The 21,569-nt window shown below is 60.5% G+C and overlaps 1 protein-coding gene across 3 annotated transcripts in view; it reads left to right on the top strand.

Annotated features, from left to right (window-relative positions):
• The window catches only part of DAGLA (diacylglycerol lipase alpha), a 60,449-nt gene that overhangs the window by 3,670 nt on the left and 35,210 nt on the right, over window positions 1–21,569 (top strand). Inside the window, exon 1 of one of the 3 annotated variants that reach the window (XM_045183437.2) lies at window positions 13,532–13,978. The exons of the other annotated variants lie outside the window; for them this stretch is intronic. The gene's annotated coding sequence lies outside the window, so the exon portion shown is untranslated. Of the gene's footprint in view, window positions 1–13,531; window positions 13,979–21,569 lie in introns of those variants that run through there. 3 annotated transcript variants of the gene reach the window in all.

Here is a 21,569-nt window from a genome sequence, read left to right as displayed (position 1 = left end):
AGTAGCACCAGGGGAAATGTCAATGAGCGTGTGGTCAGAGGAAGATAAATCTTTTAGAACCGCCAGCCCCAGCACATGGCAGGAAGTGGTTCCCTCCCCAGCGGTCAGGGCTGAAAGCTGTTTATCTTGATTTTCTTTTTTTTCCTTTGGGATGCCAACTTGGGCTGGGCTGGGCAGGGGAGTGTGCATGCAGGCCAGGAAGACCTGGGAAATGGCCTGACCCAGGGGGACCTGTTGGCCACTGAGGAAGGGGGTCCGGGAAGCTGACGTGGAGGGGAGCCGTGTGGCCGCAGGTGAGGGTCTCCGGCAGGAATGCCCACGCCCCCACAAGACCGTGGCTGAGATGAGTGGTCACGGGCCAGCACCACCAAAGGGCTGCCCAGGGACTGCACGTGTGTGAAGCCACGTGTGCCCGAAAGAGCTTCTGTGGGAAGCGAGGGCTGAGGGGGTGTGGAGCGCCTGGCGGTGTGGGAACTTGTGGGCTTCTGTGTCTAGCTGGCCTGGTGTCAGTGGGTGTGCAGAGCGGGGCGTTGCCGGGCTCTGAGAGCCAGGCGAGAACAGTGGGAGCAGGGTGGGAGGCTGCCTTCCAGCTGGGGGTGGGGGCGGGGGCGGGCGGATCCAGCGTCTCCCCTTGTGATTCTTCCCAGGGGAGCCTTTCTGCTTTCTCAGTATTCCAAGGAAGCCCAGCTGGGGGCGTGGCTCTCAAACACCCACACCTGCTCACACTTGCCTGCTTCCATGCTCCTGCCCAAGCCCACCTGGAACTGGGTTGGGGACAGGCTTCCCTGGCTAAGAAGATAGCATTATAGCCCATGGGCGTTACCAGCTGGGACTCTGGAGTCAGACCCCGATCCGAATCCTGGTACCTTCCTACACCTTGGTTTCCTCGAGTGTAAGGTGGGGGTGAGAGAACATCCCGTCAGGGGGCTGTACGAATACCGCGGCCTCACACTGCCTGGTGAGTGGAGAGGGCCTGATGGGAGCAAGCACACTGTGCCAGTGTTTTTGCTCCTGTGGTCAAAATCTTTTCCTCAGAAAAGCAGTGCATGGCAGGGTCTGCATACATTAGCAAGGGAGACGTAATAGGGCCTGTCCCTGCTCCTGACGTGGAGACGTTAGCCCCACCCTCTCCCTGGCGTGGACGCAACGTTGCCTGTCTGTCAACAGAGTTGCACGCAGAGTAAGGTCTTCGCCCCTGGGGAATGCTATCGGAGGCAGAGTTGTTCCGTGAACACCGACTGAGCGTTGGTGTCAGCGAGGGCCACGAGGATGAGCGGCCTTTCCAGAACAGAAGGTGTAGAGCCTGCCTTCGGGGCGCTCACCGGCTGTTGAGAGGATCCGTGGGGACCTGCAGGTCTGTGCTGCCGCCTCAAGAGGAAGAGCCACTGGAGGTCAAGTGACTCCAATGAAGGAGGCCAGGAGAGCCTGGGACGGAAATGGCCTTCATCCCGGGCCGTCCAGGGCATCGCAGAGGAAGCCGCAGCCGTGCGGGGATGTGTCTAGGGAAGCGAGGGTCTGACCGTCGGTGGTCGGGATTGAATGCCAGGTGCAAGAAATGGAAGTAATGGAAGCTAAGCTTGAAACCTTGAGTTGGAGCTGGGTCCCCAGGAGCCGCGGCTGCCGGCCGGATCTGGTCTGTGGAAAACACAGACAGTCACTGACGTGTCTGAGCGAGGGTTTCGGGGCTGGTGCCCCCCAGGGAGAGAGGTTCAGCAGCAGGTGCCAAGAAGTCCTGGTGGACAGGATTGGTAGGCCAGCTGGTGGCTAGGGCAGGTGCCGGGTGAGGAGGACTCAAAGCTGGGCAGAAGCCACCCTGGGGAGGGCAGGAGAGAGACCGACTTGCCCAATTACGATTACAGGAATGAGGTGGGAGCCATGAGATCTGTTGGTTTGGACGGCAAGGGGTGGGCGTGGGGCAGGGCCTGGAGGTGAAGCCTGAAGAGGGAGCAGGGCCTTGGAGCCCTGCCTGGGATGTGTTTCCCCCACTAGACTTCCAGCCACTTTGACTCCAGTGTGTTCCAGGCCAGGAGAGAGAGTGGAGGCTTTCTGGGGTCCCCGTGAGGCCGCTCGTGCTGCCCTCGAGGCTGTTCTCATCCCCAAGGACTCACTGAGGGGTTCAGCACTTCCAGACATATGATCAGTTCCGCACCGAACCACCCCTTGAAATTTCTCCTGCCTGAGTTCAGCCCAGGAGGTTACTATTCTGGGAAGTTTCATCAAAACCCTTTCAGCGTTTGTGAGTTCTCTGAGCTGGGGGATGGGTGGGGGTGCAGGGCTTGTCTCCACCTGTGTTCCGGGAGCAAATCCTGACACCTGGAGATTCGGGGTGGGGGAGGGCTGGGGAGAGTGGGTCTCGGCTGTGTAAGGTGAGGCATTCGTCCCAAAGAGGCCCCTTGTTGTTGCCTTTCCTGGAGCCATTTAATTAATTTGATTGATGTTCCTGGACTTACTGGAGGTTAATTTATTATTGATGTCCCTTCATTACATATAATCCATCCTGCACCTCCCAGCACACCGCTGGCTGCTCCCCGCTGGGCAGGCCGCGTGGTGGTATAAGCTCTTTGGGGCTGCACCTCTACCGCCAACCCCCAACCCCCCAGGACAGAGCCCTGCGCTTGGCTTTTGTCAAACCCTTTCAGGCCTGGACACCTGGGAAGGCCCCAGTGTGTCTGTCTCCAGGGGGCTTTGCTTAGCCACAAAATAGCAGTAGCGATAACAATGGTTTACATGTTGTGAATGTGGAGGAACTAAACCCAGCACAGTATATAGAGGATCTCATTCACTCCTTTGCAAAAGGCCCTCCCTGCATTCCCCTATCCCTCCCACCCTGTCTTCCAGGAGGATTAGAGAGGTTGAGTTTACCTGCCCAAGGACACAGCGAGTAGGTGGAGAGCTGGGGTTTGAACCAGCAGCCTTCCCTCTCCTCTCCACTCCAAGCCCTGCCTCTCCTTCAGGCCCACACGACCCACCGTGCCCATGACGCTGTTCTTCACATAGCACTGAACTCCAGGGCTGTCTTGTCTCACGTGACGAGGGGCCGTGGCACCGGTGCCCGGAGAGTGTGCATGTTGTTAAATGTTGGTGGCTCCCTCCCCTCCCTAACCCATGTCCTCACTGAGGACTAACGGCGGAGGCAAAGCAGCACTTACCGAACACGGATGCCGGGCGCCCTGCTGGGCACTTTTCACATGTCGGCTCACGGGATCCCCACCACCAGACCAGCTCACCGAGCCTCACAACCGCGCGAAGAGGCGGGAGGCATCTGCCCCTTTTATAGACGAGGTCTGGGAGCATGCGCTAGGCACTTGGCTGGTCGGTGCCAAGGCCAGGACTTGGAGCCCCGCAGCCCTGAGATCACAGGGTGCTCACGGAGTCTCCCTTCTCTCTCCATGCCCTTGGGCCTGTGCATCCATCAGACATCTGTGTACTTATCCCCCAGCTGTCTGGCCTGAAGTGTTGGTCTGCATCGGACCCCCTCCTGTGCTGGGGGGACCAGGAGCACCCACTCACACAGGATTGTAGTTTTGGGGAGACAAGGCATGTGAGGGTGCTGGACTTGCATTCTGCCCCTGGCTGTGCTGAGCAACTTCAGATGAGTCACTTGGCCTTTCTGAGCCTCGGCCGCCCTGTTCATGTGAGAGCAACAGTGATACTTGCTCTCTCTCCTTCACTGACCCCTGCACAAAGGTGGTACTGGGTGCGAAAGACGACTGTGCTCATCAACAGTCAGAGTCGCCTGTGTGTGAGAGGCAAGAGCTGCCGTAAAGGCCAGCAGCGCCCGCACCCAGGCCGGAGCACCTGCACCGCGTGCCCCCAGTCAGCCCGGACAGGCTAGTGGCAAGGACTTGCTTGAGGACCCTGCTGCACCAAGAGCTGGTCCCTAGAGTGAGTGCCAGGCCCCAGTCTGGTGTCCTGGTTGGCTGACCAGTATGCCTGGGTCCTTGAAGGCAGTCCCTCCCACTCTGGGGCCTTGCGGGTACGTGGAGGTGCAAGGGCCCTGCCTGACTAGGTCGGTTCAGGCTGGTTTTGGTGAGGAAGGTTAGTCACCAAGCAGCTGCCAGGACCTCCCCTCACCCCTCAAAATACACGGAAAGCCTGGTGAAGAGGTGAGCGCTGCGTCTGTTGTTCCGGAAAGCGGGGAGACTGTCAGCCTTCGATGGCAGGGTTCCCAGGGCGTTGGCTAGGAAGCCTCTGCTTTCTCATCAGCTTTACTCCCAGCACGTTTCTGCGCCAAGCTGGGCCTGGGGAGCGTGACGCCTGCTGCCGGGGCACCCCCGCTCTACGCCCCCTCCCGCCCCAGGCCCTGAAGAAGAGGGCAGAGGCCTCAGACTGTGGATGGGGCAGAGGCATGCCTGGCATTGCTGTCGGAAATCTGTGGCCAGGCTGCTCTTAGGTGACGTTTTGTTTCACTTCCCAAGTTTCCGCCTTCTGCAGGCGGGGATGACATCAGGCTCCCCGGCACACCCTTTCTCTGACTCCCCTTCAGCAAGCTCCTACACTGCCTTGGGGCAGCCGTCCCGCTGCAGTGTCCAGGCAGCCGTCAGCCGAGGGGACTCTTGTGGCCTTTCCAGTCTCAGCTGCGGGCCCTAGCCATCCCCACCGTGCCGCCTGCAGTGTGCGCCAGCCCGCCTCGCCCACTCGGGACTGCCTGTCTCCAAGGCCACGCCTCTCTCAGCTCCTTTGGTCGCCCGCTTCTGATTCAGACTCTCTCCCTCTCTCTAAATTCGGCGTAGCACGGGCCTGTAGACGTGGACGGTAGCGTGAAGGCGGAGCTTCGGTGAAGTCCACTGCTACTTGGGCAAGCCACTCAGCCTTTCTGAGCCTCAGTCTCCTTGGCTCTAAAGTGGGGGGCCTGATGGGACGTGGCCCACTGGGATGCCTTTGGCATCAAGGGAGATGCCACCTCGGAAGTTCCTCCAGGGGCAAGAACCTCTCGTGTTCTCAGGAAGTGTTACCTGCTGTTATGAACTGTCGGGATTACTAATCTTGACTCTTGCCTGGCAGCCCAGTCCAGTGCTAAACTAAGAGAACCCTCCCTTTCCTGAGGCTGCGTGTCCTCTGCAGCCAGGCAGCCCCAGCACCGCTCCTGGGAGGGGGCAGGCTGGCCCCGGGCTTCCTTCACTCCCCTCCGGCTTCTGGGCCTCTTCTCAGAGCTGGTAGTGTCCCACTGGCATCTCACCCGATTCTGACCCACCCAGCTCCCTCTGAGGCTGCCCTGAGCCCCCAGCTCCTTCCGGTTCCTTCCCTGTATCAGCTTCCTTCCCACAGGCACCTCTTCCTTTCGGCTGTCTTTTCTTTGTCCACCTTTTCCTCCCCTGAGGCCTTTGGGGGAAGCCAGGGTCTCTCCTCAGAGACTCTCTGACCCTCATGTGCCAGCGGCAGCCCTGTGGCCCCTCCAGCTCCTCTGGGCTGCAGGACGATGGCCGGTGGGTCAGATCGTGCATCGACAGAAGGGGGTCAGGACTTGCCCTCACAGGCAGGAACACTAGCAACCGTGACAAATCCAGAGTCCTGTGGCGTCCTTTCTGGCCCTGTCTGTCAGGGGCAGTCTCTCCGGTGACGGCAGAAGGAGGCCAGCCAGAGCTTCCTAGGGGAGCCCAGCTGGTGGCCACGGGGAACCCAGCCTGTGGGGGACACAGAGCCCCAGCTGAGGCCTGAGGCCTTAGTCATTCCCCTTCCTCCTCAGTTCCAGGACACACAGAAGGAGAAGGCCAGAATCAACTCCAGTGTCCCAGAGCCAGAAAAAACAGCCACATCTGGAGTCTCTTTCCTCCGGGGAAGTCAAGGAATTTTTCTCAAGAGGCTGTTTTGGTTTCATACCTTTGAAAAGAACTTGGTCTTCCTCCGACACCTTCCTTGGGCCTGGGGCCAGACTGCAGAGCAGAGAGTAGTCTTGCTACTTGTAATCTCCAGGGCACTCACTCTCAGCAGAGTTTGTCAAGCACCACGGGGCCTGCTCTAAGCTTGGTGCCTGGGCCTGAGTAAGAAGAGAAAAGTTTCCACCTGGTCCTCCGGGAGTTCCGAGTTAGTGACTGACAGGTAACAGACAATTTACAATGTAGCAACAGAAACAATAGCAGACCCTTCCTAGCATTCCTCTCTGCGGGCTCCTTCTAAGTGCTTTACAGGTGGTAACTCAGTAATGCAAAGAATAGTGACAGTCCCCGTTCACTGGGCACTCACCTGGCTCTAGGCTCTGAGCTTAGGTGGGTGGTGCCCGCCCCCCCCACCCCTGGAGGGAGGCACTCAGGTTTTACAGCAGATGACAGGCCAGCACCTCAGCTTCCTTGGAGAATTGCAAGAACCTGCAATTCTGCTACAGGTCATACATTTGCTGCCGGCAAGCTGGGACTCAGCCCCCATCTGTCTGGCCCCTGCTCTTGGGGTATTCCTTCTCGTTCCCTCACCTTGCATCAGGTTTGGATACCCTGAGAGCCACAGCAAGAACAGGTTCCTACAAAGGAAGACCCCTTTGGCCACCCTATTACTGAGGGGACCAGCTTCCCCCCTCTCAGGAAGTCTGTCATTCCCCACGTAAAACCTGTCTGTGGCTTGTGGCCACCTCCTCAGACCTGGCTGCCCACTGGCTTTGGCAGGCAGCTTTCAGGCACACACCAGCTTATTCCTCTCGCCCTGCATGCCCCCTGCCAGTAATGTTGGGCTGCTGTGGATTGTAGTTCTTGCTGCCAGCTTGCTCTACCGTACAGCTTAATCAATGGCTAATGTAGGGCCCCTGTTCTCTGGAGCCGCCTTCTCCGTTTCTTGGCCCCTTTAGAGAGCCTGACCCCCTCCCTTCCCCAGGTGAACCCATTCAGCAGACTTCCGGCAGTGGTAACTAAGCCGGGCATCCAGCCCACCATCTGCTCAGTACTTTATAAAAGTTTAAGCATCATGGGGTAATGAACTCCCATAATAAAGCAGCTGGAGCAGTGCATCCTGGGATGTATAAATTATAGGAGCCCTCTGAAGTTGTAATTGCAAATGGCAGCGGCTGGGAGTTGAAAGGGGCCGGCCTCACTGGGCTGAGCGCAGCTATTCTCTGCTTCCTTTCAGAAGGCACGCATTAACTGAGTCTGGCTGTGAAAAAAGAATGTCCTCAACCAAACTGAACTCCTGGTTCCTCTGCCCCAGTTCCCACTTCCTGCCCCCCGGCTGTGTCTGCAGAGCCTTGGGGCTTTGGAGGCGGGGCCCCCACGCAGGCCCTGTGCTCCGGCTCTGCCACGGATGGGTGGGCCTGGAGGGAAGTGTCATGGGCGTGGACACAGCCAGCAGGCTAGGTCCCGGGTTCTCCCGTTTTCCAGGAGGAGCATCAGAGCAGTTGGCCTGGCATGCGTTTCGAGGTCTCACCTGCAAAGTGCAGCCTCAGAGCCCCCCTGGGGGAGTGGTTTCAGGGGGGCGAATCAGAAACCACAGGGGTGTCATGACGTGGTGCTGAGTGCTCAGGCTGAGCAGGACCCCCTGGCTTCCCAGGGCGGCTCCTGCTGCTGGCACTCGTGAGACCTTAACCAAGTGACCTGACCTCTCAGCTGTGGTTTCCACCTGCGTAATCAGAGGAATCACTGAGCTGCCTCTGAGGAGGGCCAGGTGGATGGCATGGATGGCACGTGTCAGGGACTCAGCGTAGTATGACACTTGTGTATGGCAACACAGATCACCCGGGGGCTTGCCAGTGCGGCTTCCCACTCAGGCCGGAGGGGCCCCAGGGCAGCTCCTAGTGACATGGCTCGTAGGTCACACCTGGAGAGGCCAGGGCACAGGGATCAAACCACAGGAGAGCTTGCTAAGTTCTGGCTGTGATGATCCGTGCAGGCAAAGTGCCCATCGCCTGCACCTGGCCACACCTGTCCACGGCACCCACATGGGTTTAGCTCAGCGCTCCCGAGTGTGGCCCGTGAGCCAGCGGCAGCAGGGTCACCTGAAAACAGGTCAGAAATGCAGAATCTCCAGGTGCCCGCCCCCGACCCCAAATCAGAATCTCTGGGAGTGGAGCCCAGGCATGTGCAGCTGGACCAGCTTCTGCTTGCCCAGGTAGGAGAAGCCCTGATGGGGCTGGGCCTGGAGCGCTTTTTCTCTGAGTGTGAGTGGGCACCCCCAGCATCAGGACCTCCTGGGGTTGGCTGTGTTGGGGCTCGCTCAGAATGTAGGTTCCTAGGCCTATATTGGACCAAACCATCCAAAATTGCTGGGCGGGCCTGGGAATCTGCATGTGTCCATTCAAGTGGAGAGTCATGGGGAGCCACTCCCTACTCCTCCCCACCCACCCAACCTTGTGCATAAAGCTTCACCTGGGGTGGAGCAGCGGTCGGGGGTAGAATGAGGGCTTGAGGGCATAGGCGTCAGGAGTCCTAGGCTCCAGCACGATCCTGCCCGGGGTGCCCCCAGCTGCCAGAATGTTCTCAGCGAGAAGAGGGACACAGCCAAATGGCCACCAGCAGGGAGCTGGTCAATTAAACTCATGTACCCCATGCGCACGGGCTACCCTGCAGTGACGAGGGAAGACTGGGCTGGAAAACATGTTTAGCAAAGAGAAATGTTTACCTTCTCGAACTCAGTGGAAAAGAGCGGTAGGTGCCTATTTGGATGGAGGAAAGAGACAGAATGGACAGATGTTAATAGTTAATCATTTTCCTGGAGGGATCATGGGCCTTTCTGTTCTAATTTTTTAAAAATTGTTTCTAAGGAAAATCTTTTGTAATAAGAAGGAAAAAGGAGGCATAGGTGAGCATGTCTACTCCAGGGTCCTGAGGTCACAGGTGCCAGTGCAGGCCCAGACTCTGCGGGCAGTGCTCCTCACTCCATCTACTTGCTGGGTGACCTTCGCCACGGGCTCCCTGACCTCTGGCTGCGCCTCGTGGTCCACAGCCCTTCACACCTTTTCTCCCACTTGTGTACTTCCTCTCTGCTAGGAGTCTTCCCTGGCGAAGGCCAGGGCACCTTCTCCACTTAACAGAGGACAGGAGTGGGGAGCAGGGTCCCAGGGACGGGAAGCCCCCCAGGTTGCAAGCCTCTGTGGCACCACCTAGGCGCTTAAACCCAAGTTCCAGAGTCTAGCCTCAGAGGATGTGCTCCGGAAGTAAAGGTTGAATGAATAAGACTTGGAAAGCCACCAAGGATGGGACAGGGCCCATAGCTGTGTGACGTTGGGCAGGTCAGTGTACCTCTCTGGGCTTAAGGTCTTCATGTCAAGATTCAGGGAGTCAGGGAGACTTGGATCTGATTCCCCTGGCTCTTCTAGCGCTAATCTCTGGGAAGTCACAGACCTTTCCACTCGGCCCCCTTTCCTGTTTTCTGACCCATTCACACTGTCCAAGAAGCCCCCACCTGTCTGTCCCAGCTGCCCAGTGAGAGTGTAAGAAGAAACGGCTGCTCAGGGCAGGGCCTTCCAGGCAAGGGCAAAGGGAGGAGCAGGAGCAAAGGAGCCGGGGCTGCGGGGAATTGAACGTAAGCCACGGAGAGTAGAGGGCTCGAGGGCACCCGTGTTCCTGGATCTGATATTGGCCTCCCGTGGACTCTTTGCGCTGCCCGGGGTTAGGTGTCTGCTTTTCATCTTCTCCTGCCCAGATCTGCCTTTGTCCCTGTGCCCCCTGCCTGGCTTTGTGGCTGAGACCCGTTTCCGTCAGGCCCCAGCAGCCCTGAGCTCCTGCCCTTTGAGCTGCTGGTTGCCAGGGAGGGGTTGGTTCAGTGGGGAAGGAAGGTGGGAGAAATCCATTCAAGGCATTTGCTTTAAAGCCATTTCAGTAAGCCCATGGGATTTGTGCGGTCACATCTTTTTGGTCTTCTTTCAAAGAAACAGGCTTCCGTGTCCCTTCCCCCGCCAGCTTCGTGGTGGCCTGAGCCGCAGAGAGGGAAGGTCAAAGCTGGTGGGCTGGGCGCTCCGAACTTGGAGGGGCTCTGGATACCTGCCCGGGCCACACGGAGCAAGCGCGTGTCTACCTGCGATGCCAGGGAAACAGCCTGATGGCACTGCTCACTCCTGAGTGTGTTTTTCCCGGCCCAGGGAGCCCAAGAAACCAGCTTTGCCAGCTTCCGAGATGCAGGAGTTAGGTGGTGACGAGGGTGCTCAGCACACAGCCCTGTGAGGGCCCAGCCTCTGCGCCACTGGGCTCAGGCCCTGGCACAGGCTGCATTTGCCTCCAGGGTTCTGAGGGGCTTTTGTATTGGGGCGGAGGAGGAGGGAGAAAAGAGGAAGTGAGCCTTGCTTTCCCTCCTCTTTGTGCTGGTGGCAAACTCCCCCTTGGCCGCAGTGCCCTCCAGGAAGCCTTCGCTGTGGCCCTCAGCAGAGCTGAGGTCCTGGCTGTGGGGTGCCCGGCATCATAGCTCTGAACCCCCTGTCCCGAGCACGGGTTTCCTGGTCATCCTGTCCTGTGAGCTCCAGGATGGGGCTTGTCGTCTTCATGGTGATACACCCAGGAGAGTGTCCGTGAGGTCCTGTCGAGGGGCATCTGAAGCCTCGGCTGGGACATCCAAACCCCGGTCTGCTCTGGCCCCCTGGTCTGGGACCCCACCTGAGGCAGTGGGCGAGGTGAGCTCAGAAAGTCACCCTCCCCTCAGTCTCCTGACCTACGCCAAGAAGGTGGTTCTACTTGGGCCGGCATCCAGCGGAAGGGAATGGAGTAAGGAATGGGTGGTATTCAACAGAACATCCCAGGAGACAGACCAGCTGGCAGCTGCCACAGGCAGGATCCCGCAGGCCCCCTCCCCGGCACCTTCAGGAAGCAGGCAGCAATGAAGTGGCCACTAACCGGTCTGGCGGGTTTGTGTGGACCTGGCCGGGTTTCTCCAGGGACAGGATGTCCTGCTGGGAGCTGCCTTTGTGCCTGTCCTTTCTGTCCCTCTTTCAGGCTTTCAGGAGGACCCTCTCCTGGCCTTGCACTCCTCTCTGCCCCTCCTCCCCTGTCACAGGGAGGACCTCGACCCAGCTCTTCCTGGGGTCCAGGGCAGCATATAGCGGAGGTGGAGTCGGGGGTAGGGGGTGCCCAGGCAGGAGACAGAGGCCAGGGGCCCCATAGGAATGAGGTGGGCTGTCCACAGCCTACCCCAGGAGACCCTGGGGCTACTGAGGCCCTGGGAAGCAGGAGACCAAGTGGCTAGGGTGGCAGTCACTGGGCAAGAGCTGGCAGGGACCATGGTGAGCATTCTCCCACCTCCTCCCCCACTGACAAGGGTGAGGGACCAGAGGCCCAAAGGGGCCACAGAAGCAGGCCCAGGACAGCAGACTCCCTCAGGGCTCCTCCTCCTCCCACTGCCAGGCTCCCCTCTCAGGGAGCAGGAAATGGGGGTGGGGGAGCCTGGGTGTTCCTCAAACCCTCTGCTGGGAGGGGTTGGGCGCCCCACTCCGTAGGTGTCAGCGGAACTGTCACCCAGCGGTGGGTGCTGGTGCTGGGATTCCCCTGGCTGACTCACCCGGCCGGCTGTGCCTCAGCTGGGGCAGGAGTCGTCTGTGAGGGTGTCTGGGTGGAGACGGCGACTCACACAGAGGGGTCTGAGAACTGGGAAGGGGGCTGAGGAGGCCCTGGCTGGCCATGGGCAGGAACCCACGGAGCTTTTAGCCTTCATGCCCACCTGGCCGCCCTCCCCAACACTCCAGAGACCTTGACTCTGCACCCAGCACAGTGCCCCCACTTGTCAGCACAGGAGGAGCAGGGAGGCCTCGAGGGTCCTGAGCACAGGGGGGCTGCTCCCTGTCTCCTTGGAAGAGCCCCTCCCCCGACCCAGGGCAGGGCATTCCCTCCCGAGAACAGAGAAGCCATTGATTCCCTGATCCACAGACAGGGCGACCCTGTGGGGGACTGGGAGAGGCAGGAAGTGGGGCCAGCACAGTGACCCAGCCGGGGGCCAAGGACCCCTGGAGAAAGGGACAGCTGTAAGCTCTGCTCCTAGAAGAATTCATACCCGTCTGCGTCCCAGCCCTGGCGCCCGTGCCGCCCTCAGCTGAGCCGGCAGCAGGGTGGAGGTGCCACTGTTACGGTGTGTGGGGGTTTCAGGGGGGGGACGAGCAGAGAAAAATGTGGAGTGCATGCTTGCAAGCAGGCCTGTGGAGGAGGCAGCAAAGCTGCGTGGTGCCTGCTGTGTTGGGGGTGGTGGGGTGTACAGTTCTGGGTGATCCCCCCGCAGCCCCTACCTTCCTGTTGCCAGTGGGAGGGAGAGTCACCCCTGACCTCTCCAGGCTGTTGTAATAGCAGAGTCCGGCAGCTCCCAGGGGCCAGGCTGCCAGGCCTGAAGTTAACAGAGTGACAGTTGGGACCCTGATGTGGCTAGATCTCCGCAGGCAGACTTCTGAGCCCCCTCCCCACCCTCCGTCCTGGTGCGAAGTGCAGCGGTTTCTGTTGTCTGGGTGCCACCAGGCAGCCCCAGTCTCTGATTGGTAGGCCGCCTAGCACCCCTGCAAGCATGTCCGGCCCCACTTGCCACGAGCAGGCGCAGGGCAGGGCAGCTGGGGAAGGACTGCAGCTGTGGGCCCAGCCTCCTGAATGGCGGGACTGGGGGCCCAGCCAAGAGGGCAGGGCTCGGTGCCTACAGGCCCCCAGCTGGCCCACCTCTGCAGTAAGCAGCGCCGAGGCTGACTGGCTGCATCCGAGTGGGCAGCACAGACGGACAGGCTGTGGGGGAGGGAAGGGCCCTGAAGGCAGGACCAGCACACCTCAGCACTGCAAGGGAGGGCTGTCTTTACAGGACAGAGGACAGCCCTGCGCAGGAGCCTGCTCCCAGCCTGCCCCTGACCCTGGTGTGGCCTGGGCCAGGTGTCGGCATCCTTGGCTTTCACCTTTCGCCCTAAAATGAGCATGCACAACTCAGAAGGTTCCTGCCCACATGGAGGTTCTCCTGTTGTTTATTCAGCCCCAGCTTTAGAGGACAGAGGAGGGTCAGGACCGCCTCCTGATGGGTCCAGGTGGCCAGGTGCCTCTGCATGGAGGGGCAAGGCAGTGGTTCCCTCTTGGACTCTAGAAGTTCCTGGTGCAGGGCCTTCTGGGAGGTGGTGGCTTACCTTTATTATTGTTATGTTTGAGTTACTATCATCATTGTTGTGGACTTGGCTCCCCAGAGCCTGGGGGGGGGCTCCGGAAAGAGGCAATGTGGCTTGTGTCCTGGGCTGGCATCCTGGCCCCAGGTCTGCTTGAGAAGCAGGAGGTCAGAGCAGAGCACAGAGGGTCTGGGCGGGCGGGGGGCCCCAGCACCTCTCAGGCGTGGCTGGGCCCCCGGCTCCCATCTGTAGAGGGGCGGCCCACCCTCCACGAGTTGGCTGGGAGACCTCAGAACTGAGGAGCACGTTCTCCAAACATCTTGTTCACAGCAGATGGCGGCCACAGCTCCCCTTCTCCCTGCAGTTCCGGTTGCACTTCCCTTCCCTTCGCTCACCCCTCCTGTTTAACTTTGGTTTCTGCATTTGGAGATGGGGAGGCAGTTTGCAAGCCTCAAAGCCTCCTGTGACTGGGGAAGCTTGGTGCTCAGTCTGTGGACAGTTTGCAAAGAAGAAGAGACCTCAGGCCCCAGCTGCCTTGTCAGGGAAGCTCAGTCCTGCCCACGTCCCACGCCCATTTGAGTCCCTCCGGCCAGACGGGCCAGCCTTGTGATCTCAGAACTAGTGAGCCGGTCCCGGGGCCTGCTTTGACATATCTTGAGCAGCTGCTAGGCACCAGGCACTATGCTGGCTGCCAAGGACACCGGCAGAAAATGCAGCCCCACCCTCTGGGAGCTCCTCTCCTAGTGGGGAACCAGGAATGGAGGGTCACTGGTCAGGTCTGCCTTGGGGGCTGGCAGGCTTCTGGAGGCTCCACAGAGGAGCTAGTGTTTCGGCTAAGCCCTGGAAGGCTGCGGAGCTCCCAGGGAGCAAGACTGGAAAAGGCTTTCTGTGCAGAGAGACCGGCCTCTGCAAAGGCACTGAGGCATGGAGAGCTCTGACTCCGAAGAGCACTCGGCTGTGGCACGTAGCAGAGCAGATAAAGGCCAAGCTGCCTCATCAGCATGTGCTGGCCCCAGGGTAAGGTCTGCGAGAAAGGGGCAGTGCTCCTCTGGCTGCTTGTTGGGGTGGGTCAGCCAGAAGCCCTGTATGGGGGCCCATGGTGGCAGAGGGATTTCTCAGCTAGAGGAAATTCTGGGACCCGGCTCATGGCTGCCTTAGTTTGGGGCCAGTTGGAGCAGCCCCTGCTGGTGCAGCCACAGGCCAGAAGTCTCCCCTGGGGTCTGAGGCCAGGGGACCACAGAGCAGCTGAGTGAGCATGCCCTCGGAGGGTGTGGCACCCCGACTCCCACAGTGCTGCCCGTGTCCTGTGGCCTGCCCCAGCTCCACCCCACATCTGTGTGGCATTGGGCAGAGCAGCCATGCATGGAGGCTGTCCTCTGCGCCAAACCCTGTGCTAAGTGTTCCCATAAAGACCCCGTCCCATTTCACCTTTGCAAGGGCTGTACATGTGGGCCTCACAGCCCCCAGGCCCCGAGACTGGTTCACGGTCACCCAGCCAGGACGTGGCCAAGGAGAGGCTCTAGGCCCAGGTCAGCCTGACCCTCCCCCGAATACCTCCTGCAGGGTTCCATGCCCTGTCCCCTGGAGAAGCTCAGTGTGCAGGGGGGAGGTGGCCCCCCAGCTCGGAAGCCCTGCTCCCTAAGGCCCTGTGCCCTGCCCATTCTTCCACTGCTGCCTCCCCCTCACCTCACACTCAGGCTTCTCTTGGGGATGGGTGGGGGGCGGGAGGGGAAAGCCAGGTCACTCACCCTGGGGGCCCCTGCGGCAGCTGTGGGCAAGGCCACCCCAGCAGTTGAGTGGTGTCCTGTAAGGCAGCGGTCCAGCAGAGTGGTAGCCCGCGGTGTTTGCTTTTCCCAGCCCTGCGTTTGCTGTGCGGCACCTGGCTCATTGTTTGCCCAAGGACTTGCCCTCCAGGGAGATGGGAGGGGCTGGGCAAGGGTGGCGGGCAGGTGATCCACGGCTTTGGGGCTTTCTGCGTTTCTGTACTACTACAGAGGGCCCCACTGCCCCATAAAAGCCACCCCCCGTGGTCCCCAGTGCTGCCCTGGCCGTGCCCGGCTTCGCCTGCGCAGAGCATGTGACTTTGCGTGCCAGGCCTGGAGTGCCTGGCATGCCAGAGCAGCGGTGGCGGCGGCAGCTGGATGGTCAGCAAGGAGCAGGAGAGTCGCCAGAGCCCTGGTGTTGGGAACTGGCTCCCGGGCGCGGGGGCGAGGGGTGGATCAATGGGACTTTTGTATGGTTGGGGCAAGAAGCACATAGCCCCAGCCCAGGCTCATCTGCCACTTTCTTCCCTGGCCTTGTCCATGGCCCCCACCCTCCCTCCCAGCGAGGAGAGCTTGCCGGTAAACCAATCCTGCCCTGCCCTCCTGGTCACCCCCTTTCTGATGAACCAGCCCCAGGGACCTGATGGTTTCTTCTCTGGCCCCCCTGCCTGCCCTCCTGAGCGTGGCCCTTCAGCATCTTCTCCATGGCCTGGCTGAGCTCGCTCACTGTTGCTGGGGAGTCGCGGGCCAGGGAATGTGCTGGCAGCCCGGGGCCTGGGCCTCAGAGCTGATGGGAACCGATTGGGTAAACCGAGGCCAGCAGACCTGTAGACCCAGAGGAGTGGGGGCACTTCCTCCCCCACAGCTGGGATCTCAAGGGGAAGCCTGCATCATTGGGACAAGCAGTTAGCGCCTCTCTCCCTGCAGCCCCCACTGTGGCTAGCCTCTCTGAGCGTCCCTGGTCCTGAGACAGTGCAGAACTTCGGCACTGCCACTGGGGCCCACTCTGCTTTGCACTGTGGTCTTCAGAACACTCACTGCTCTGACATGGTCTCTCCACCACTTGGCAGCTGTTGGACAAGCTGCGAGGACAAGCGGGCTGTCGCCAAGAGGTGGAGCTTTGCCCCCCAGGGGCACAGAGTTCTGTAAACAGAGGGCAGCCTGGAGCACGTCACCCGTGTCATCACTCAGGCTTAGGGGCAGCCTTTCCAAGTGAGGGCAGCTACAGGAGGTCGCCCGGTCACTCCCGTGCTGGCCCTTGAGGCGCCAGCTATGTGCTGGGGAGGCAGCCTCTGTTCCTGGCTGTGGGGAGCCTGGGCCCTGCCACCGCCTCTCAGCCAGGAGCAGGGCAGACGTGGAAGAAGTGGAGTGCTAGTCTCCTGGGGGTTATAACTTGTTCCACTCGCTGTGGCTGCCAGGTCCCAAAGCCCTCTTCCTGCTTCTGGTCAGGGGTGGGTGCAGGCCCGGGCAGCATTGCAGCCAGCCCCATCCTCAGGCCTGTGGGCCCACAGCTCTCTGCTCCTGGCAGCACAGAGGGTCCCCTGCCGGGCACTCAGTGGGCGCTCCTCCCGGAAACGCTGTGAGGCTGGCGCCCTCGCACTTCCCATTTGCAGGGAAGGACACTCCTGTTCGTGTGGCGCTGTAACCAAAGTCCCAGAGAGGTTCTTTATTTCCCCTCCCAGGAACTGGGCCTCCAGGAGGCTGTGACGTGTCCATACCTCTTCGTGGCCAAGCCCAGCCCAGCACCAAACCTGGGTTCCCACTCTGCCCTGCAGGAAGCTGAGGTGCTCCTAAATGAGAGCATCGATTCATAATTGATCCCACCTGGGGTCCCTGGGGCCTTTTCTCTCCGAGGAGCTCTGAGCTCTTCCCAGACATGATCTCATGTGTCCTCCTGAGGACCCAGGAGGAGGCTCTGTGCGGAGGGTGGTGGAAGGGCCAGCAGGGAGCAAGCCCCAGGTCTAGACACCATCCCCTCACTGTCTGGGCCCTTCCTCGGCCCTCTGCCCCAGTAGGGGAGGTGCTGGAGTGGGGGGCCTGCCTCTTGGTGCTGCCTGCTCTTCTCTGGCCCCTGATTGTGCAGGTGGGAGCCAGGAGGAGGGGGGAATATGGAGACTCTGAGTGAGGCCCCATGGGGGAGAACATGGGAGCCCAGGGCTCTGTCTGTAAGGGAAGTAATCATATTGCTAATGATTGCTAATCACAGTGCTTTTCTCCCAGGAAGCCTCTGCTATACCTTGGTGTTCTCCTCGCATTCCTAGAAAGTCGACAGAGAGCACATCAGGGTCACGGGAGGGAGGACCTGGAAGACAGGCCCTTTCCCACGTCCCCTCCCTTCCTCAGCAGCCCAGGAGGCCATGACTATTTCTGTCTCCATTGTCTGGAGAGGAACTGAGGCTCAGAGACTCCCCGAGGTCACAGGCAAGTCAGTGATGGGTTAGGTTTTGAATTTGGTTCAAGTTGGTGCCCTTAAAACACCAGGCAATTCCCTGCCCATCTCCTTCCCGGGCCAGCTGTGAGGTGGTGTTTTCAGTATCTCGGGGACTTCGTGGGATTGTATTGCTGAGGCAGACATGGAAGACCCCTGGACGTTATGCCTTCAGGGCGAATGAGAAAGTGAATCCTAGGGAAACTGGCCATCATTTGGCCGAGCCCCATATTTTCAGGTGAAGACACTGAGGCTCTGATGGAAAGTCATTTCCCCAGGTCCACACCCTCGCTGAGCCCCCCTCGCACGTGGGGCACCCTGGCGCAGGGAGGGGGCCCCAGCGTGCATGGCTTGTGTGCTCTCCCTGTGGAGAGCTCCCTCCCTCCAGCGGTGCGCTGTTGGTTTTTCAGAGGTGGGCACCACAAGTCGCTCTCCCACAGATGCACAGGGAAGCCAGGGCGTGGGGCTGGGAGGCGAGAGGAGCAGGCTTGTGGGTGAAGTGGAAAGGGAGCCCCTCAGGCAGCTGGACCTCCCTAGATCACTGGTCACAGTCCGGCCTCTGCTGCTCACTGTGTCACCTCCCGCACATTACCCAACACCCCCTCCCCCCACTGCTTCCGCCTCCATGAGATAAAGACACCCCACTTCTCCCCTGCCTCACCCACAGCAGGGTGGCTGGGCACCAGCCAGGTTCTGTGTGTGGTGGTTGCTGCAAGAGAGCAGTGCAGGCTGGGCTGGGCTGGGATGGGACCTGGGGCCAGTGGGTGTGTGCAAAGGGCCCAGGGCCAGGAGTCAAGCCACGGGCTCCCCCAGGCTCTGCTGGGACATGGCTCCTCCTCAGACAGCAGGGACTCGGTGGGCGCCTGGCCTTTTGCTGGGAGGAAGAAGGTGAGGTCCCCTGCCCTGGCCGCCGCACCCTGTGGGGGGGTGGGAGGATGGTAAACACAGTGCCACACAAGCCTGAGAGTGTTAGAAGGTGGAGGGTGCTGAGGGGGAAACACAGCAGGGGGTGTGATGGAGAGGAGCTGGGGCCCCTGAGATGCAGCAGGTGGGTCAGAGCAGCCAGGGTTGAGCCAAGAAACCAGCAACAGGAGAGAGCGAGCCAGGCAGAGACTGGGGGTAGGGGCATGTCCAGGCACAGGGAGGCCTGAGGACTTGGGCATTGGGACAGGACACTCTGGACTGTTTGAGAGCGTGCAAGGGCGGTGAGCCCAGCAGCACCGGAGCAGACGAGGCAGGCCGGCCAGCGGAAGGGGCAGGTGCTGCAAGTGTGATGAGCTCTGTGGGAGGACTGGAAATGAGGTGAGAGGTGACCGACATCCAGAGACCTCCTCTGTCCCAGCCTCCACCCCCTCCTGTGTGGGTTTGCATCAGCTCTGCGATCTCCTCCACCAGGGTTAAGGTCCCCTCCATGTGGTCCTATTCGTGATCAGGGCCGGTGGCAGTAAGCGCAAGGAGCTGAACGTTCAGGGGAAATGCCTCTAACCTCAAGCTCATTATGGGGCCCTTCAATTATGGCAGCAGAGCCCAGGGACCACCCCTGAATGGGCACACTGCCCCAACGCCCTGCTTGCTGCGCACCTGAGGGCGGGCCTGGGCTGGGCTGGAACTCTCAGGGAAGGTGACCCTGTTGGCATGAGCAGGTGCTCGGTTTTCACGGCATGCCCCCAGGATGGGGTGAACCGGGACCCTGCCCACCCTGCCCTGAAGCAGGGCTTGATGGCCCTGCCATCCCAGGGTGCCAGGGCCCATGCCAGTGCTGCCCTCTGCCTGTCCAGCTGCCTGGGCCACTAGGCTGTAGCGCCCTTGACGGCGCTCTCTCCCTTACTGCCCCGTCCCATCTGCCTCCATTGTCTGCTGAGTCTCCGTCTGGGTCTCCGCTTCACCCTGGTGCCTGCCTTGGCCCGTGAGTTTCCAGCCACTCTCGGGATAAAGGGCAGACTCCCAGGCCTGGCTTTCAAGGCCCCACTAGGCTCTCCCTGCTCTGCTCCTGCCGGCTGGTCTGGTCGTTGCTCCGTCCTCCACTGTCCTCACTCAGGCCCTCCCGCTGAGGGGTGTTCTCACTCGGTTCCCCCACTGCCCTCCCCTTGTGGCCTCTTTCCTCAGCTTGCCCTCAGGTCCCAGCTCCCGCTCCATTCTTCAGGCAGCTGCCCTCCCCTCCCTAGTCAGGCTCTGAAGGGACCTGCCCCTCCCGAGCACACATCACAGAATCTTTCCTTGTTGTCTGTGAAGTTTCACTGGAAGCCTCTTTTCTCCGGCCTGTAGGTTCTGTGAGGGTTGCCTCGTGTCTTGTATCTATTGCTGGGGCCCCTGGTGCGTAGCTGGCGCTCTGATTACCTGCTGGAAGAGGGGAGAAGGGCTGCGTGCACAAATTATTTTTACCCGGTCTTCACCTGTGTCCCCACCACCCAGTGCGCATCCCTGGAGCTGCTTCCAGCCTTTGCTCCTCTCAGACCCTCACCCTGCCCCTAAGCCAGGAAGCCTGGATCCAAACCCTGGCCACAGGTAAGGGTTGGTGTCCTCACATCGCTCAGCCCAGGGTCACCCCCCAGGTCAGAGCAGCCTGAGCCCTGGGGCCTGGGCCTGTCTGGGTCCCTGGAGGCAGGAATGGCTCACTCAGAAGCATGCTGCTAGAATGAACAGCTGGCCGACATTCTCATTGGGCCCCTGTCAAAGTAGAGTGCATCCCAGCGAGGCTTCTACAGTGAGGACAAGTTTGGAAAGCAGGTCGTATCTAACAAGGACCAAGGGACTGAGCAGGTGGGGGAAGGGAAGGGGATGAAGTGGCCTTGGTGTATTCCTCCCTGCGGAATACACCTATTGAGGCCCGAGGGGGCTGCCGTAGGTGGCCTCGGCCAGGCCAGCAGCCTTGGGCTGAGTCTCCTCCGTGGGTCGGTCAGGCCTCTGCTCTCCAGGAGCCCTGTGCCCCCAGCACTTGCTATGCAGCTGGTAGAGTGCTGGTCATAGGAGACTCAGGGTTTGGAAGCCACAGGTGTCCCTCAGTCCTGGGGTTTTCCCAGCCACCGCCCTGCCCAGCAGGGGTGGGCTCACAGGCTGCCAGGATGTTCTGGTCAGGCAGGCTTGGTCTAACACTGGCAGGGAGGGGGCACCCAGGGTGCCCCAGAATCCACAATTCTAGGTCACCTCCTGCAACATCCAGAATCAGAGAGGTATTTATAGCAGCCAGCGGCCACCAAGAGTGGAGAAGACAGCAGGAGCTGTGGCATAGGCCGCCCCCTCAGGCCCTGCTGGCTCCCTCACCGCCACTCCCCGCCCAGAGCCTGTCTGGGGCCAGCAGTGAAGGGCTGGCCTGCGGAGATAGCAGGCACATCACACTGCTTCCCCAAGCTCCGGAGGGGACCAGGTGCCACTCTCTGCCTGGCAGGTGCCTCTGCCCCAGCCGGCCTGGCCAGGACCTCATCTGTCTCCTCCGCCCCTGGTGGGCATCCCGTTAGCACTCCGTGCCCGGGCCTCCTGCTCTCTCAATGGTGCTGTCTGCTCTTGTTGAAAGGTTCACTCCCTGGAGTCACCAGCAGCTTCACCGACCCCCCGGCACCCGCGGGGGTGAGTGAAAAGCCTGCCTTACGCCTGCTACTAGCAGGTGCTTATTGGGGCCACAGGCACCTGACCAGGGCTGACTGGTAGGAGGTCCTGCCAAATGCCTGTTACCTCCCTGGAGTGCCACTTGGGCTGGAGGGCAGAGTCCCAGCCCGTGGTCCCTAGGGCTGTGCCAGGATGTAGCCTCAGCTCCACCTTCTGCCACATCCAGGGAACAGGCTAGGAAGAAGTGACAGTATGACATGGCTGGGGCCCCCAGCCATGAGGGGGAGTCCTCTGGAAAGGAAAATGACGTCAAACTCAGCCTGAGGTCAAGCCTTTACCCAGTAAAATGGGTCCCTCGTCTAGGCAAGAACAGGCAGAAGAATGATGTTTATCAGATGCCCGATGGGGTTGCCCCCTCACAGAGGCCTGGGCTCCCCTCCTGGCTTTCCCGCATTTCCAGTCTCTGTTCTCAGACCCTCCAGACCCACTCCTCCCCACTTTTGGTTGGGAAGGGAGAGCGGGGAGGCCAAGTCTCCTCGGGAGCCTCCACGTAACAAAGATGAGGCAGGTGCACCAGGAGCATGCAGGAGAGTGGGTTGACCAACCAGGGCTGGGGTTGAAGGCCACGTGGGGATGGGCCCCAGCTTCACCAGGAGGAGCCGCTGAAGGGAGTGGGGCATCTGGAGAGGAGGAAGCCCAGCTGGGGCATCGATGAGCAGGTGGGAGGTGTGGATGGGAGCAGGTGGTGGGCTGGCCCGCCGGCGGGGACCTGGGTCGGGGCAGCGGTTGGTGGAGAGTTCTATAGCTAATGGGCGGGAGTTTTAATTGTATTTAAGGAGCATATAGGAGCATAATATGCTTTTGAGGAGAGGAT

The sequence above is a fragment of the Desmodus rotundus genome, chromosome 5, assembly GCF_022682495.2.
Source record: "Desmodus rotundus isolate HL8 chromosome 5, HLdesRot8A.1, whole genome shotgun sequence".
Lineage (NCBI taxonomy): Eukaryota > Metazoa > Chordata > Mammalia > Chiroptera > Phyllostomidae > Desmodus > Desmodus rotundus.
This window is presented reverse-complemented; position numbering and strand designations above follow the sequence as displayed.